The sequence below is a fragment of the Balaenoptera borealis genome (assembly GCF_965194805.1).
Source record: "Balaenoptera borealis genome assembly, chromosome: 5".
NCBI classification, from domain to species: domain Eukaryota; kingdom Metazoa; phylum Chordata; class Mammalia; order Artiodactyla; family Balaenopteridae; genus Balaenoptera; species Balaenoptera borealis.
The window spans coordinates 1,066,115-1,082,941 of NC_138862.1; the positions used below are offsets into that span (position 1 = coordinate 1,066,115).

At 44.6% G+C, this 16,827-nt stretch overlaps 1 protein-coding gene across 14 annotated transcripts in view; it reads right to left on the reverse strand.

Moving 5' to 3' along the window:
* PCBP3 (poly(rC) binding protein 3) overlaps positions 1–13,815 on the reverse strand; it is a 213,296-nt gene extending 199,481 nt beyond the window's left edge. For 4 of the 14 annotated variants that reach the window (XM_082392511.1, XM_082392512.1, XM_082392499.1 and 1 more), the window contains exon 1: positions 13,640–13,809. The gene's annotated coding sequence lies outside the window, so the exon portion shown is untranslated. Of the gene's footprint in view, positions 1–13,639 lie in introns of all 14 variants that reach the window. The other 10 variants (XM_082392508.1, XM_082392504.1, XM_082392500.1 and 7 more) reach the window with 6 other exon arrangements.
* Positions 13,816–16,827: the final 3,012 nt, after the last annotated feature.

Genomic DNA, 16,827 nt, shown 5'->3' on the forward strand with positions numbered 1-16,827 from the left:
AAAATTATAAAATACTTTGAAATGACTGAAAATGAAATCACAAGATACCAAAACATATGGTAGGCAGTGAAAGTAGTGATTAGAGAAAGTTATAGGTGTAAATACCTATATTAAAAAGGAATAAATATCTCAAATCAATACCCTAAACTTCCACCTTAAGAAATTAGAAAAGAACAAACTAAATCTAAAGCAAGCAGAAGGAAGGGAAAAACGAGTATTAGAGCAAAAATAAATGAAATAAGAAAACAGAAAACAGTAGAGAAAAAAAACAGTGAAACCAGAAGTTGGTTCTATGAAAAGTTAAAAAAAAAAAAAACTTTATCCATATGCACCAAGAAAAAGACAGAGAAGACTTAAATTACTAAAATCAGAAATGAAATTAAGAACCTTACAGAAATAAAAAGGATCATTAAGAAATATTATGAACAATTGTTTGCCAACAAATTATATAACCTAGGTGCAATGGCCAAATTCCTAGAAAGACAAAAACTATCAAAACCGATTCAACAAGAAATAAAAAATCTGAATAGACCTAAAACAGGTAAAGACATTGTCTTAGAAATTGAGAAACTTCCCACTTTTCCCAAGAAAAAGTCCAGGACCAAATGGCTTCACTAGTGAATTCTGTCAGACATTTAAAGAAGAATGAACACCAATCCTTCACAGACTCTTCCAAAAAATAGAAAAGGGCACTTCCCAATTCATTATGAGATCAATATAATACTGACATCAAAACCAAAGATATCACAAGAAAAGAAAACTAAGTACCAATATGCTTCAAGAATACATATGCAAAAATCCTCAACAAAACAATAACAAACTAAATCGAGCAATACTGTATATAAAAAGGATTATCCACCATGACCAGCTGTGATTTATCTAAGGAAGGCAAGGTTGATTCAACACATGAACATCAATCAATGTAATGCACCACCTTAATGAGGGACAGAAACCACATGGTCATCTCAGTAGATTCAGAAAAAGCATCTGACAAGAACAATACTCTTTTGTGATTAAAAAAAAAAAAATTCAACAAAATAAAAATAGAAGGAAATTTCCTCAACCTAATAAAGGGCATCTACAAAAATCCACAGCTAACAACATAATTAATGGTGAAAGGCTGAAAGCTTTCCCCCTAAGATCACGAAGAAGACAAGGGTGTCCACCTTTGCCAGAACAATTCAACATTATACTAGAGGTTATAACCAGGGCAATTACACAAGGAATAAAAATACAGGGCATCCAGATTAGAAAAGAAGAAGGAAAATTATCTATATACATAGAAAACCTTCAGAATCCACAAAAAGCTATTACAGCTAATAAATCCCATGTTCATGGATTGGAAGACGTAATACTGTCAAGATGGCAATATTCCCAAATTGACCTACACATTCAACGCAATCCTTACCAAAATTTCAGCTGCCTTTTATGCAGAAATTGACAAGCTAATCCTAAAAATCATATGGAAATGCAAGGGACCAGGAATAGCCAAAACGATCTTAAATAAGAACAACAAAGTTGGAGGACTCGCACTTCCCAATTTCAAAACTTACCACAAAGCTCCAGTACTCATGACTGTGTGGTTTTGGCATAACGATTGATATATAGATGGATGGAATCAAATTGAGAGTCCAGAAATAAACCCATATTTTATGGTCAACTGGTTTTCCAAAAAGGTGTTAAAAGACCATTCACTGAGGAAACAGTCTTTTCAACAAATGGTGCTAGGACAACTGGATAGCCACATACAGAAACTCCTCCCTCATACCATATATAAAAATTTACTCAAAATGTATCGAAGACCTAAATTTAAGAGCTAAAACTTTACAAGAAAACACAGGCGTGAATCTTTGTGACCTGGGATTAGGCAACGTTGTCTTAAATATAACACCTAAAGCACAAGCAACAAAAGAAAAAATAGATAAATTGGACTTCATGAAAATTAAAACCTTTTGTGCATCAAAGGACACTATCATGAAAGTGAAAAGGCAACTCACAGTTGGAAAGGAAATATCTGCAAATCACATATCTGATAAGGGATTGGTAAACAATATATAAAAAATCCTTACAGCCCAACAATAAAAAGACAATCCAATTTAAAAATGGCCAAAGGATCTGAATAGACATTTCTCCAAAGAAGATATACAAATGGCCAATAAGCACACGAAAAGGTGCTCAAAAGCATCAGTCTTTAGGGAAATACTAATCAATACCACAAGGAGATACTACTTCACACCCACTAGGATGGCAATAATCAAAAAACTGAAAATAAATGTTGGTGAAGATGTGAAGAAACTGGAACACTTATGCATTGCTGGTGGGAATGTAAAATGGAACAGCATCTTTGGAAAACAGTTTGGCAGTTACCCAAAAAGTTAAACATAGAGTTATTATTTGACCCAGAAATTTCACTCCTAAGTATATACTCAAAAGAACTGAAAACATGTATTCATACAAAAACTTGTACATGACTGTTGACAGCACATTATTCATAACAGACAAAAAAAAAAACAGAAAAAACTCAAATGTCTACCTACTGATGATAAGCAAAATGTGATATATCCATACAGTGTAATATTATTCAGCCATAAAAAGGAATGCACTGATACATGCTACAGTGGACCATGGATGGACCTTGACATTATTATATTCAGTGAAAGAAGCCAGGCACCAGAGGCAACATATTTACGACTCCACTCATATGAAAAGTACATATTAGACAAAACCTTACAGACAGAAAGTAGATTAATGGCTGCCAGGGGTTGGGGGAAGGGAGGAATGGGGAGTGACTGTTAAGAGGTATGAGCTTTCTTTTTAAGTGATAAAAATGCTCTGGAATTAGGTAGTGATGATGGTTGCACAACCTTGTAAATATACCAAAACCACTGAATCTAAACTTTAAAAGGGTGAATTTTATGGCATGTAAACTATATCCCAAAAAATTTTAAGTAAATTAAAGGAATTTTAAAAATAAAAAAAAGTGAAATCAAGATACTTTTAGAAAAAAATCAAGAGTGTCTATGTACTACCAGCTGATGAGCAAAAATGGAATTTCTAAAGAAGCCTCTTCAGGTAGAAGGAAATGACCCCAAAATGAAGTTCAGAAATGTCAGAGAGCAATGAAAAGCAAAGAATGGATAAAGATGTGAATAAATCTAAATGAACACTGCCAGTACGTTAAATACTAACACTGTTTTTTGTTTGTTTTTTGTTGTTTGTGGTTTTTTGTTTGTTTGTTTCTTTTTGGGCCATGCTGCGCAGCATGTGGGATCTTAGTTCCCCGACCAGTGATCGAAACTGCACCCTCTGCAGTGGAAACACAGAGTCTTAACCACTGGACCGCCGGGGAAGTCCCAATACTAACACCGTTAATATTACTTAGTTGAGTTTAAAAAGAGCATACAGAATTAAAATATACAATTACAATCACACATAAATCTGGAGGGGTGAATGGAGTTCAAGTATTCTAAGAAAATGATCTCTGCATGGTCCAGGAAGAAGGCATAATGGCATTATCTGGATAAGTTAATAACACATTATCTAATTTACACGGTAACCACAAAAAGAAAGAAAAATAGAATATAACCTCCAATGTACTAGAACTAGTGGAAAAGTAGAACGATTTTTTAAAATCATAATACTAGTTTCAAATAATACAAGAGAAGAGAGAAAAATAAACACAGAAAATGTAGGATAAGAGTGTCATATAATAGGTTTGTAGATTTAAACTCAAATAAATCAGTAATTACATTCAATGTTAATGAGTTGAATGTTCCCATTAGAGGGCAAAAATTATCAGATTGGATGGAAAAAAATCTAACTGTATAATCTTTACAAGAGGCATATCTAAGGTGTAAAAATATAGTAAGGCTGAAAGTAAAATGATTTAAAAAAAAGAAGATATCATGCAAATATGAGCCTAAAGAAATCTGGTATGGCTATATTAGCATCAGACAATTACACCATAAAGGCAAAGATACATTACTAAAGATACATTACTAGAGATAAAGAGAACCACACATAATAATTAAAGTCTGAATTCAGCAGGAAGACATAACAATTTTAAATTTGCATTCCCCTGATAACATGGTCTCAAAGTATATAAATAAAAATTGACAGAACTGAAGAAGAAATAAGACAAATCCATAATCATAATGAAAGTATGTAATTATCTTAGTAATGGATATAACAACCAGACAAAAAAATAGTAAGAAAACAGAAGATGTGAGTAATATGCTTATCAAGTTAGCTGAATAGAATATATAGAACATTGAACCTAATTCTTTACGAGCACACAGGAACATGTGAGAAAACTTATACACCATATTCTGCTATAAGGCACATCAGCAAATTTCAAAAGATTAAAATAAAGAGCAAGATCTCTGGGCAATGCAATTGTGATGGAAAAGAATAAAATAAGAAAATATGCATATGTCTGGAAATGTTAAAATATTCTTCTAAATGACCTACAAATCAAAGAAAAATATCATAATGGCAATTACTGTCTTAGCTTAGGCTGCTATAACAAAATACCATAGATTGGGTGGCTTAAACAATAGACATTTATTTCTCATTTAGTTCTGGAAGCTGGGAAGTCTGAGAGCAGGGTGCTGACATGGTCAGGTTCTGGTGAGGGCCCACTTCCTGGCCTTGCAGATGGCTGCCTTCTTGCTGTGTCCTCACATGGCAGGGAAAGGCAGTAAGAGAGCAAGCCCTCTGGTCTCTTCACATAAGGCACTAATCCCGTCATAAGAACCTCACACTCATGACCTCACCTAAACCTAATTATCTCCCAAAGGCCCCATCTCCAAATACCATGACTTTGGGGGTTAGGGCTTCAACATAGGAATTTGAGGGAGGAACAATTTCGTGCGTAGCATATATTAAATAGTAATGAGAATACCTCAAGTCAAACTCTGTATGATGCAGCTGAAGCATTATTTATAAGGAAATGCACCACCTTAAATGCACATTATTAGTAAAAGATAAAAGCTTCAAATTAATAAACTAGGCATTCATCTCAAATTAGACAGTGAACAACTGCAGGAAAATTATGGGCCAATTTTACTCATAGACATTGACTCAAAAATTCCCCCTAAAATATTAGTCATCAGAATCTAATCAATACACTATAAGAATAGGCTAGTATGAACAAGTTATGTTTATATAGTGGTCATCTGTGGGTGGTGGAATTAAAGATTTTTATTCTGCTTTTGATGTTAATCTTTATTTTATAAAATTTCTAAATAAGCACTCATTATTTTATGAATCAGGAAAAAATATTTTTGAATTAATAATTAATATTCTTCTGATCTCTCATCTTTTTGAAGTCAACTACTTAAAGAATGGTGAGAAGAAAAGAACAAGGGCTCATTCAGAACAGCCATTTCATCTGAGTAACCATCAGAGCTATAAGACCTTATATGTTTCAGTGTCTCTATTTGGTTGAAAACAAAGAAAGGGAGGATAGGAGTAGAAAAGGATTTACAAAGATAGGGATGTGATAATAGCAATTCATAGGCTTTTTGCCCAGACATTAAGGGAGCGATCTCATACACAAATGTGTCTATAAATAGAATACTGCACTTTAATGAATAATTTAAAAGCACTTTGCAAACAGGGTTAAGAAAACATGAATCTAAATGCTCAAAAATCAATAGTTCTGTCTTATCCCAACCTGGTGAGTTACAGAAACAGATGCTTGAGTTGTATCCTTTTAAAAGAAACACTGGAAGCTGGATGGTTAAATATCAAAAAGCTTAAAAACACCTACAAGTTTTGACATGATAATTCTGCCTTTAGAAAGTTATCTTTCAGAAATAATTGGTGATACACACCATGAGTTTTGTATAGGATACTTATTAAAGCATTATTTATTATGGTAAATATTTTAAAGAAGCATAAATGTCCAGCTATAGGAAAGAGGTTCAATAAATTGGGACTCCCACTGGAATATTATGCAGCCATTCAAAATCATATTTTAGAAGAATATGATGACACAAAAAATGCTCACTATCTACAAAGAAAAAAAGTTGTTTATAAAACGTATTATGGAATGAATCCCAACTTTAGGAAATACATATCATACATATATAAAAGTAGGAAAAAAATTGGCAATCCTTGAGTGGTAAGATTATAGATGATGTTTATTTTGTACTTTATACTTTCTGCCTGTATCTCAAATAGATTCAAACACTCTTCATCAGCCTAAACCCACTTCTAGTGAGGGTAACTGGGAGGTCAGTACAGATTTGGTACACTACTCTTCTACAGCTGCATAACAAACCATCACACACTTAGCAACTTGAAACACATTTATGATCTCACAGTTTCTGTGGGTTAGGAGTCTGAACAGGCTTAACTGGGTCCTCTGCTTAGGGTCTCATAAGGCTGCAGTCATGATGTTGGCTGGACTATATTCTCATCTGCAGGCTTAACTGGGGAAGAATCTGCTTCCAAGCTCACTCGGTTGTTGGCAGTCATTTCCTTGCTATAGGACTGAGGGCCCCTGCTTCCTACTGGCTGTCTCTGGCGGTCGCCCTCAGCTCCTAGAGGCCACCTGCAGTTCTTGCCACGTGGGCTTCTCCAACATAGGCACTTACTCAAGCCAGCAAAGAGAATCTCTAAATTAGTTTCTAGCAAGATGGAATAATGGAATTGACATCCCATCATTTTTGCCTTATTCTACTAGTTAGAAGCACATCACAGGTCCCACCTCAAAGGGGATGGGGGTATTATACAAGGGCATGAATACTAGGAGGAGGGGATCACGGTGGGGTCAACTTCATTCATACAGTCTGTCCAGTTCACCTAGCTTCCCAGTGCAGAGCTCAGACAAAGGAGGGAAGCTTACACTTGGATGTGAAGACTCTTCTGATCAACCAACCACTCATAAACGCAACTGAACCCTGCCCTCTGCACCTTTGAGGCAGGACAGTACTGTAAAAAGTGCAGGGAGCATTCACCACAAGTCGGGGTTCATGTAGAGAACTTCAGCAGGTCCTGTGCCAGCCTTGAAGGATGGTTGAGATTTAGATCCGTGGGAAGGAATGAGAAAGGGAGACTTTTCCTCTGCAATAAGGAGAGGTGGAGAGGCAGGAATTCCCAAGGTGGGTTCTGGAGAAAGTAAGCAGGACGGTTTGTTCAAAAGAAACACAAACAAATATGATGTCTAGCTTCATATTCTAACCGGTCCCTTGATAGACAACATACTTGCAAAAACTACGAACAAGACCTAGAGAGGAACACAGTTTTAATTTTGGCTAATTCAGCAGCACTGACATCAATTCGCCTCTATAGTGTGGTAAATATTACTAATATTTACCAGTATTCAGTGGTCCTAAACTTCCAGAACATGGAAGACTCTACCTCCCTGCCCCATTTGAAACTAAGCATGTCCAGAACGACTCCCTCTAGTCAATGAAATGTGAGCAGAATGGACCAGCTTCTAAAGTGATTAACTGCAAGAGTCTCCATGTTCTAAAAGGGTCCGGATCTAGAACACTGAAGAAGCAATACTGCCAAACTTCCAAGGAACAAACATCCCTCCCTTTCAGAAATTATTACAGAGATGATGAAGCATCATAGTGATACCAAATCTGATTAAGAGCAATACAAGAAAAGATTATTAGTCAATACTTCTTATGAAAATATACACCAAAATCAAAAGTGAAATATTACCATATTGGATCCAATAATAATCTTTAAATGTAGTACATCGTGACAAAGTAGAGTTTATCCCAAGAAATCAATGATGGTTCAAAAGTAGAAGATTAAAGTATTTCACCTCAGAGTTCAAAGAAGAAAAGACGCAAAATTATCTAAATAGGTAAAGAAATCATTTGATAAAATTAAAAATCTATTAATGACTTTAAAAAATCTTTTATCAAGCTATTAGTAGATAAGACCATCCTTAACCTAGTAAAAGGAATCTACCAATATATAGCAAACTTCATATTTAAGGCTTTGAAAACATTGCCTTTAAAGTGAAAAACAATATTAGGATAGCCTTACCACAATTTCTATGCAACTTTGTCTAGTGGTCCAAACAAAGGGAATAAGACAAAATAAAAAATAAAATTAAAGATTTAAGGACTAGGAAGGAAGAAATGAAATTATCACTATTTACTTGGAGAAATTAGAAACAGATCCACACTTTTGTGAGGTCTGGTATGTTTCAAAGGCAGCACTGCAGATCACTGGGGAAAGGATGGTACTCAATAAATAGTACTGGTAGAATTGGTTATGCATTTGGAAAAAATCTAAAATCATAGCTCTACCTCATGCCTCACACAAAAGTAAGTTCAAAGTAGAATATGAAGAGAAAATATTTCTTTTAAATTTTTAGGAGGAGAATATCTTATGACTATGGGGTAACAAAGGATTTCTTAAATAAGACTTAATAACCACAGACAATAAGAAAAAGATTGATAAATCTGACTACATTAAAATTAAACATCTGTTCATCAAAATAGCAATTTTAAAAGGATAAAAAACAGGACACAAATAGAATCCAGAATATATAAAGAACGTCTAAAAAGCTATAAAAGGAACAACTCAGGCAACAAACAAACAATATAAGAATACAAATTATAGACTTGAAAAGCCAAGTGGCCAATAAATGGGTAAAAAAAATCCTCAAACTCATTAGTAATCAAGGAAATAGAAATTAAAACAGTGAGATATTTCATATCTACTCAACTGACAACAATTAAACATCTGAATGTATAAAGGATTAGCAAGGATGTGAAGAAACAAACCTTTGGAAAATACTTTAACAACAGCTCTGAGGTTGGAACCGGGCCTGCCCTATGACCCCACAATCCCATGTGTAGATGTATACCTGATCCACTCTCCCCTAAGTACGCAGCACAGAAGAAAAGTGGACCAGAGGGACATGGCAATTAGCAGGGGTGGAGGCTGAGAGGCTGCTTAGAGGAAAACTTCAACTGGGACTCAGGCCAGGTAAGGCAATGTCAGAAGCCAGTCTTGTCAGGAGATGAAACTGGGGATCAGAACCGTGCTTACTTAGGGCAACTTCCTCATAAATAGCACCTGCATCAGTTTATCTTCTACAGCCAATCTGACCATGTGACTTCCTCCTTAAATTTCACCAGCTAAAACTTTCTAGAGCAGAATCCCAACTTACATCAGTTTTCTGCGGCTGCTCTAAAAAACTTTCCATTGAATTTAATGGTTTAACACAACACAAATTAATTATCTTACAGTTCTGGAAGTCAGAAGTCAGACACAGGTCTCGCTGGGCTAGAATCAAGGTGTCAGCATAGCTGTGTTCCTTTCTGGAGGCCTGGCTGGAGAACCCATTTTCTCGCCTTTTCCAGCTTCTGGAGGCTGCCTGTATTCCTTGGCTCATGACCTCTTCCATCTTCTAAGCCAGCAATGAGGAGTAGAGTCTTCCTCATTTCACATCACTCTGACACTGACTCTTCTGCATCCCTCTTCCACATTTAATGACCCTTGTGATAACTATGGGCCCACCTGGGCAATCCAGGATAATCTCTTTGTTTTAAAATCAACTAATTAGCAATCTTCATTCCAACTGCTACCTTAAATCCTCTTTGACATGTAAAATGTCCACAGGTTCTGGAGATTAGGATGTAGACAGCTTTGGGAAGCCATTATTGTGCTTACCACACCTCTCCTCAACTCTACCCCCCACCCCACACCTCTAGCAGAGTCCCAACCCTTTCACAATGTCCCCCACACCTCCAGCCTCAGCACCACCATACACCTTGTCCTCCAACGACACCAACCTTCTGGGCTTTTTCTAATCAGTGTGTGCCCATCCATGCCCAAACAATTACAACCCAAACCCCAGGGCTCAGCCCAAAGGCCACCTCCTCTCTGAAGCCTTCTTTGATTCCCGGCCTAAATGAGTCACCTCCCCTCAACACACCAACCCAGCTTTCTGTGTATCCCAATTGCTGCACTGAGTGTGGCCCCCTGTAACCATCTGTTTTCATGTCCTTTCCTCAGTCCAAAGTGGTGAGTCCTTCAATGATATGAATCATAGACAGCTGTCTCATTCCCCTGTGGGTTCCCAGATCATAGCACAGGGCCTGGGAAACAGTAGCACTCAGAGAGTATTTCTGAAACTTGGAGGAGGCAGAAAGAAGCTGCCCTGGGTTTCCCTCAACAAAACAGATGTCAAAGAATAACCTGGGTTAAGTGTATGGCTAACAGGGCCAAAGAACTAGTTCAGATGTTCATAACAAAAACACCTCAACAATCCACTGCTTCGTTTGATGCACAATTTACTATCACGTGGAAGAATCTCTGTACCACAAGGGACACCCATTATTTTTAACTGCTAACCTGTGGGGCAATTCTAAAGTAACAGACCACCTCAAGAGAAATAAAGGATCTATCTAAAATGATTTACAAAGATGTACTCAAAATTATAGGCAAGAGAGTAGATGCTGCTCCAACACAGCACGAGGGCCTGGCAATTGCCCAACAGCCCCACCACATTCTCAGAGGGCTCCAGTCCCTCTCCAGGAAGGCTGGGAAGCACCATGCCAGCGAGGCTGAGGGATGTTACAATCAACCCCGTTTAGGGGAAAACAAATTGCCTCTACGTACAAATATATGTACATACTATAATAAAGAGCACGTTTTTAAAGAGGGCGTTAGCTAAGCAAACAGGGTCTCGTTTAATTTCAATGGTTTGTTACTTGATGTCCATACTCCAGCAAGGAAATTCTCACCTGGGGTGAAGGAGACTAAGCAAAGCAAAGTACATGTTGACTCAGCACAATTATCCACTTTAGAAAAAAAGAGAGACATTAACATGCCTTGAGTTTTCAAAAGGCATGCTTCATTCAGGTTCAACAGAATTCCCTTGTTCAACTCTTCTTTAAAAGTGTGAATTCTGAAATTCATTTTAAAACTTCAGAAACTACTCTCACACTGGAAAGGAAATTTGAGACGGAAAAACAGAAATAAATGACATATTCAGCACCATGGACAGTGGACCCAGGATACTTGTTAAGAGTCCTTGCAGCAAGAGCTGAGAGCTAAGAGACACCAGAGCCACGCAAAAATCTACAGTATTCATCCTAATGTTCAATGTGGGAGTGACTCCAATACATGAGCAGGTATTTTTCTTTGTTATGGCCCAAAGGACAGCCTTCTTCACCAAAGGGTTGTACAACTTTCATCTACCAAGATCTGCTTCAGTGATCACTTTTACAATAAAGCCCTGGGATTTCTGTGAAAATAGGAATGACTCTGCCATTGACACATGGCTACAGGTCCAGGAACTGAAACTGTTGAAATAGAAACAGTGTCCAGCCTTGAATGGCTAGATTGTTTCAAGGACCTCACGGAACTTCTGCAAATATAAACGCGGCATGCTCTCAGCCTCCCCTGAACATCAGAGGAAAAAATAGCTTCTTTCTAAACATCTAACAAAATGAACCCATGTGGTGAAATTTTCTCATAAATACCTTTAAAAATGTAATCATAAAACTGTGTATTTTCTCCAACTCTGAGTATTAATAAAGATATCTGGAAAAGTGATGTTCTGAAGTTCAATATCACCACTAATCAGCACCACCTGTGGCAATACCAGTCCCAAAGCCCTGAATTCTACACAGGATATCCAATCTTTTCAGTTAAAAAAACCCAAAAAAACTCCTTTTACCATCAAACCTTTTTTCAAGACCTTATAATACTGAGTATTAACTAAGAAAATGCATGAAGTTATATAAATTCTAACACACTTGTAATGAACTTTCACTGTGTAAATAACAGCACCTACATACAAGAGAAAAACATCAGTGCTCAAAAGTGACCAAAGTCAGTCAGTCAGGGACTGCACTTGTATTTGAAGACCCCATGATTTCTGGTGGATCTCCAAGTCTGAACACACTACCCACAACTACTCCAGCTCCTCTGATGGGAGCATCAGTGAGATCACTTTGGATCTTGTCAACAATCCCTCCAGAGTGTCACTGTTCTGCAAACAGTCTCTGGGCCAAAATGCACATCTCTGAGACATTCTAAGATGGTGAGTTGCTCTCGTGCACGAGGGGACTGGAAATCAGTTTTCTTCAATAGGAAAGCACCTTTGCACACTTCCTTTGGTTCCCAATTCTAAAGCCAAGTTCAAAGAACAGAAAAGGGGCAAGAGTTCACCCGCTGACAGCAAGTTAAATTTCAGAAGGATGTGGGCGCGCCTGTGCCAGAGGAATAGTGTGAACTGGAGGGTCTGTTTACTACCCTGTCTAGTCCGGAAAGGTCTCTCATCCAGGCCCCGCTACCCTAGCTTTCTTTTTCGTGAATTACGCATCATAAATCCTCATCACCCCGGAGTGCTGTTAGCTCACACGCAGGGCCAAAGAGACCCAGAAGTCCGCGCTGCCTCAGAGGAAGGTGGGAGGAAGATAATCAACCCTAGGCACGAGGTTTAAGACCTGGCTTTTTGTTAACTTGCAAATTTGCTATGCAAGTAATATACTTGAGAGTAGTAAGGAGAAAAAAAGTAGAAACGCCACCGGGCAAAAAGAAAAAAATAAACACTCTCAGCAAACAATACTTCCAGAGCGGAACACTTCTGGGAACAATAAGAAACACCTTCTGACTCGCCCCCAAATAAAAGAAGAAAATGCAGTAACTGAGGAGAGGAGCACGCACCCGCCCCATCTAACCTGCTCCTGGCTTTGACACGGGGTCGCAGACAGACGCGGACACTAGTCAAGGAGGCAGATGCCGGGCGTGTGAGAAAAGGGGACACAAAGCGCGTCCGCACGGAACCCCTTCCTGCTGCCGCGGGCGCCGCGGTCCCGGACGCCGCCCCCGCCCTCCGCGCGCCCCTCCCCTCCCCTCCCCTGCGTCCCGCCGGCCCCGAGCCGGGCGCCGACGACGTGCTTTCCCCAAATCTTTCCTCAGCCTGACGCGACGAAACTTAAACCGTTTTGAAATGTAAGCTTCATAAAGTCCAGAGCAGAACCGTGGCGGACGTTTACTGACAGGCAAGCGTTAACTCCCCTGTTTCTGGAAGCGCGGGTCTTGTTTACAACTTCTGGATTTGGGGGGGGGAGGGGAGACAGGGCAGCCCAGGCGGGGTCCTCATTTCGCCCGAAGTCACTTCATCACTTCCCTCTGAAATCCTCCCCGCGTCCAGTTCCCGTCCTCGGAACATTTCGTGAGCTCGCAGCGCGGCCCGGGCGTTAACTTGAGGAGGGGGCGCCCCAGAGTCCCGCGGGGACCTCCCGGACCCCGCCTCCCGCCCCGCCCCGCCCGGCAGACGACTCGGCTGCCGTCCAAGTTTGTCCGGGCCGGGCGGGGGTCTTCGGGGCTCTCGGCGGAGCTCGGTCGGGAGAGACCTGCGCCCCCCGCCCGGCCCGGACACCGAACCCGGCCACGGGCCGCCGACCCCCGGCTCCACAACGACCCCGGCCCGGGCCCCAGCTTGACCCCCCCATCCCCGGCCCGGACCCCGACCCCGACTCCCGACCCTCGATTCTCGGCCCCGATCCCTGGTCCCGACCCCGGCTCGACCCCGGCCCGGACCCCGACCCCAGACCCCAGACCCCGGACCCGGACCCCGGCCGGTCCCCCGGCTGGGACCCCGATTCCCCACCCCCGATCCCCGGCCCTGCCCGCGACCACTCACCTGTCCCGCGGCAGAGGGCGTGCCCGCGGGCCGGCCCGCGGGAGGGCGGCCGGGGCGGGGCTGGGGGGGTGGGGACGGGCGATCCCGGCGGCGGTGGAGCCTGAGGCGACCGAGCCTGAGGCGACTGAGGCGACTGAGGCGGCGGTAGCAGCTCCTCGCGCTCCTGGCGAGGCACTGCGCGCGGCGCGGGCCCGCCCCCTCTGCGCCGCCGACCAATCCCGCGCCGCGCGCCGCGGCTGACCCCGCCCCTCCGAGGAGCAGGTCCTCGCGAAAGCGGGCGCAGCGGGCCAATCGAACGGCGGAACGGCGATGGGCTCGACCAATCGGAGCTCAGGAAGCTCTGCAGAAAGAAACCAATTAGCGTGGAGGGGGCGGGGCGGGGCCATGGGCGGGTCACCGAGGGGGCGGGGCCAGAGCCGGGAGGAGCCCAATGCGGGGCGGGGAAGTCAGCGGTAAGGGGCGGGGCCAGGAGCTGGAGGTCCCCTGCCGGGGCAGGGAAGAGGGCGGGGAGAGGGGCGGGTCCACAGGTGGGGTGGGGTGGGACGGGTTCCAGAACAGGGCGGAGGGGTGGCAAGGCAGGATGAGGCCACCACTGGGGGCAGGGCAGGAGGCGGGCCACTAATCGGGGGCGTGGCCAGGGGAGTGTCCCAGGACTGAAGAGGTGTGGACAGGGGGAGGGGGACACTGGTGGGGGAAGGGCGGGTACCCTCAGGGGCGGGGACGTGCCTGGACGGTCTGAAATGCCAGCTGACCTGCACCCGCCGGGGGTGCGCGCCCGCCCCCGCTTCTCCCAGGGGGCCAGGTCCCGTGGTGAAGGTGAAAGCGGGCAGTCCTCCCGACCTGGGATTGCGCCCCGCCGTCCCCCGACCTGCCGCGAGCTGGACCCCCACCTGTCCCGGTCCCTCGGCAGCTGTCCCTTCTCCCTCCCGCCCTGCGGAATCCCTGAGTCTGGCCCCACATGCCCGCCTACCCGCCGGGCAGACCCAGGACGCCGTGGGCTTGCGCATAGATGTTTGCAGGTGCCCGGTCAGCACACCTGTCCGCAGGTGACCGGAGGGGACAGAGAATGTCTCGGGTGTTTTTGTTCCGTTACCCTTTTTTCTATACCTCCTGGACTGCGTTATGCTTTGTTTTGTTTCTATTACGGTCATTTTCGAGGCACTGGACCCCAATGTCCCATCCCTGCTTGCGGCTGTCCTTAGCATAGGATTATTTCTTGCAGCGCAGCTTCTAAAGGCTCGAGCCAGGTCACAGGCACCGCGGCAGGGGGCCGGGCCGTGGAGGCGGGCAGGGGTTCTGGGATGCTGCCCTCCCCTGGAACCCCTGTCCAGAGCTGGACCCCCTCCTTGGATCTGCGGGGGCACGGCCCTCAGCCTTGCTCGGCCTCCTTAGGCCTTGGAGAAGAGGAAGGGTCAACCGGGTGGCCAGACACCTCCAGGACGGTGGGACTTCTGACCCCAGCACGCAGCAGCTCCGGCCACCAGGGCAGGGCTTGGGGACTGGCCTGGGGACACAGCTTTGTTCTCGCAGGCAGGCCTGCTCACGGCCCCATTGGCACCCGTTTGCCCTGGACTGGGGCAGGAGGCATTTCCCAGGCCTCTCCTCTGTGAACTCATTTGTGAGCTGATGACCTGGTGGTAGGAGGGCCGCTGGAAGCCCACCCACTCAAAGGTCACCATTATGACCCCTTCTTTGTGTGGAAGTGACCATAGCACCCGGAGCCTCACCACAGTACCCAAGGGGCCCCACTGGCACCCAGAAGCAGGCAAAGCTGGGCTACACTCAGAAAGTTCCCACCGTCCACCCCAGATGCAGGGCAGCAGTCAGTGAGAGCATGGGGGCGGGTCAAGAAGAGCTGTGTGCTCCTTTGTCTTCACATGTCACTCGTGTAATTCAAAGACAAGCTTTAAGAAAGAAAGGAGCCAGGTGGCAGGGTGGAAGAGCTGTGGGTGGGCCCACGGAAGGGCAGCAGCCCTGGGAGAAGCCGGAGTGCTAGCCACACCTGGGGCGTGAGGCCGTCCTAAGAAGGGGGTCTCTGAGGCAGGGGCCTCAGGAGCCCGTCTCAGCCGTGCAGGGGCACCTGTCACGTTCCGTCCCAGCAGGGAGGCATGGCTAACCGTGTGCTCTGGAGGGGCCACTCTGGGGTAGGGAGGAGGGTGCGGCAGGAGAAAGAGGTGGAGGCCCTGGTTGGGTTGCCCCCACGAGACGTGATGCCAGGAAGTGAACAAAAGGGATGGGGGCAGGACTCGGACCCAGACGAGGGAGCCCCAGAGCCCCGGCCTGGAAGGATGTTCAGTGTCCCGACTGGTGGCCCTGGCTGGCAGCCTCACCTTGACTTTGCAGGCAGAGAGGCCAGAGGGACCCTGGGACCTTGCTTCAGAGGCCAGCGCAGGGTGGGGTTGCAGGCAGAGCACCCTCAGCCCCCCCAGATTACAGGCTGCCAGCCGCCCACTTCCCCATCCTCTCCAGGAGCCTCGGCCTCTCAGCTGCCTCATCGCCTCCTGAGACACAGTTAGTCATTAGGAAAGTAATGATAGTGTTTTGGGGACAGCATGTTGGACCCTAACAACTTTCAATTATTTCCAGTTCCTGCCAACCCTGGGAGGAAAAAAGCTGCTCATCGCATGCTCCCGCCCTTGACACACAAGACAATCTGTGTCGCCAGCATATTATCATAGGTTAGCAGACCTCTGACAGCCAGGCCGCTGAGGGGAGCAGCCTCCGTCCCCAGGCCACAGCAGCTGGGCCAGGGCCTGGAGCAGGCCTGGCCTCCTCCCCACTAAGTGGACCACCCAGCCTCAAATTCTGCAGTGTGTTCGGGGGGCTTCCCCTCCACCAGCGCCGTGGATGTGTGGATGTGCGTTGGCTGCCCTCTAGATCACTGTCGCTGGCGCTGCCCTTTCCGAGAGAAGCACACCCAGGGGCCTGTGTTTATAAATAACTCCCTGGTGTCTTGTTGGGGGCACGGGGAGCGGGGAGGGAAGGGGCCGCGTAATTATCATCTGCTTGGAATGATGTCAGATCTAGCCCTGGGAAGTCTCACAGCACTCGGCCTTCCTGATTGTCACACACACCCCTGCCACTAGAGAGTGGGGGCGTGGACACGTTATCAAGGCTGGAGCCTGGGCGGGGGCGGGGGCCCAGATCAGACGGCTAAAAGGGCGGGAACATAGCTAAGCACAGAAAGC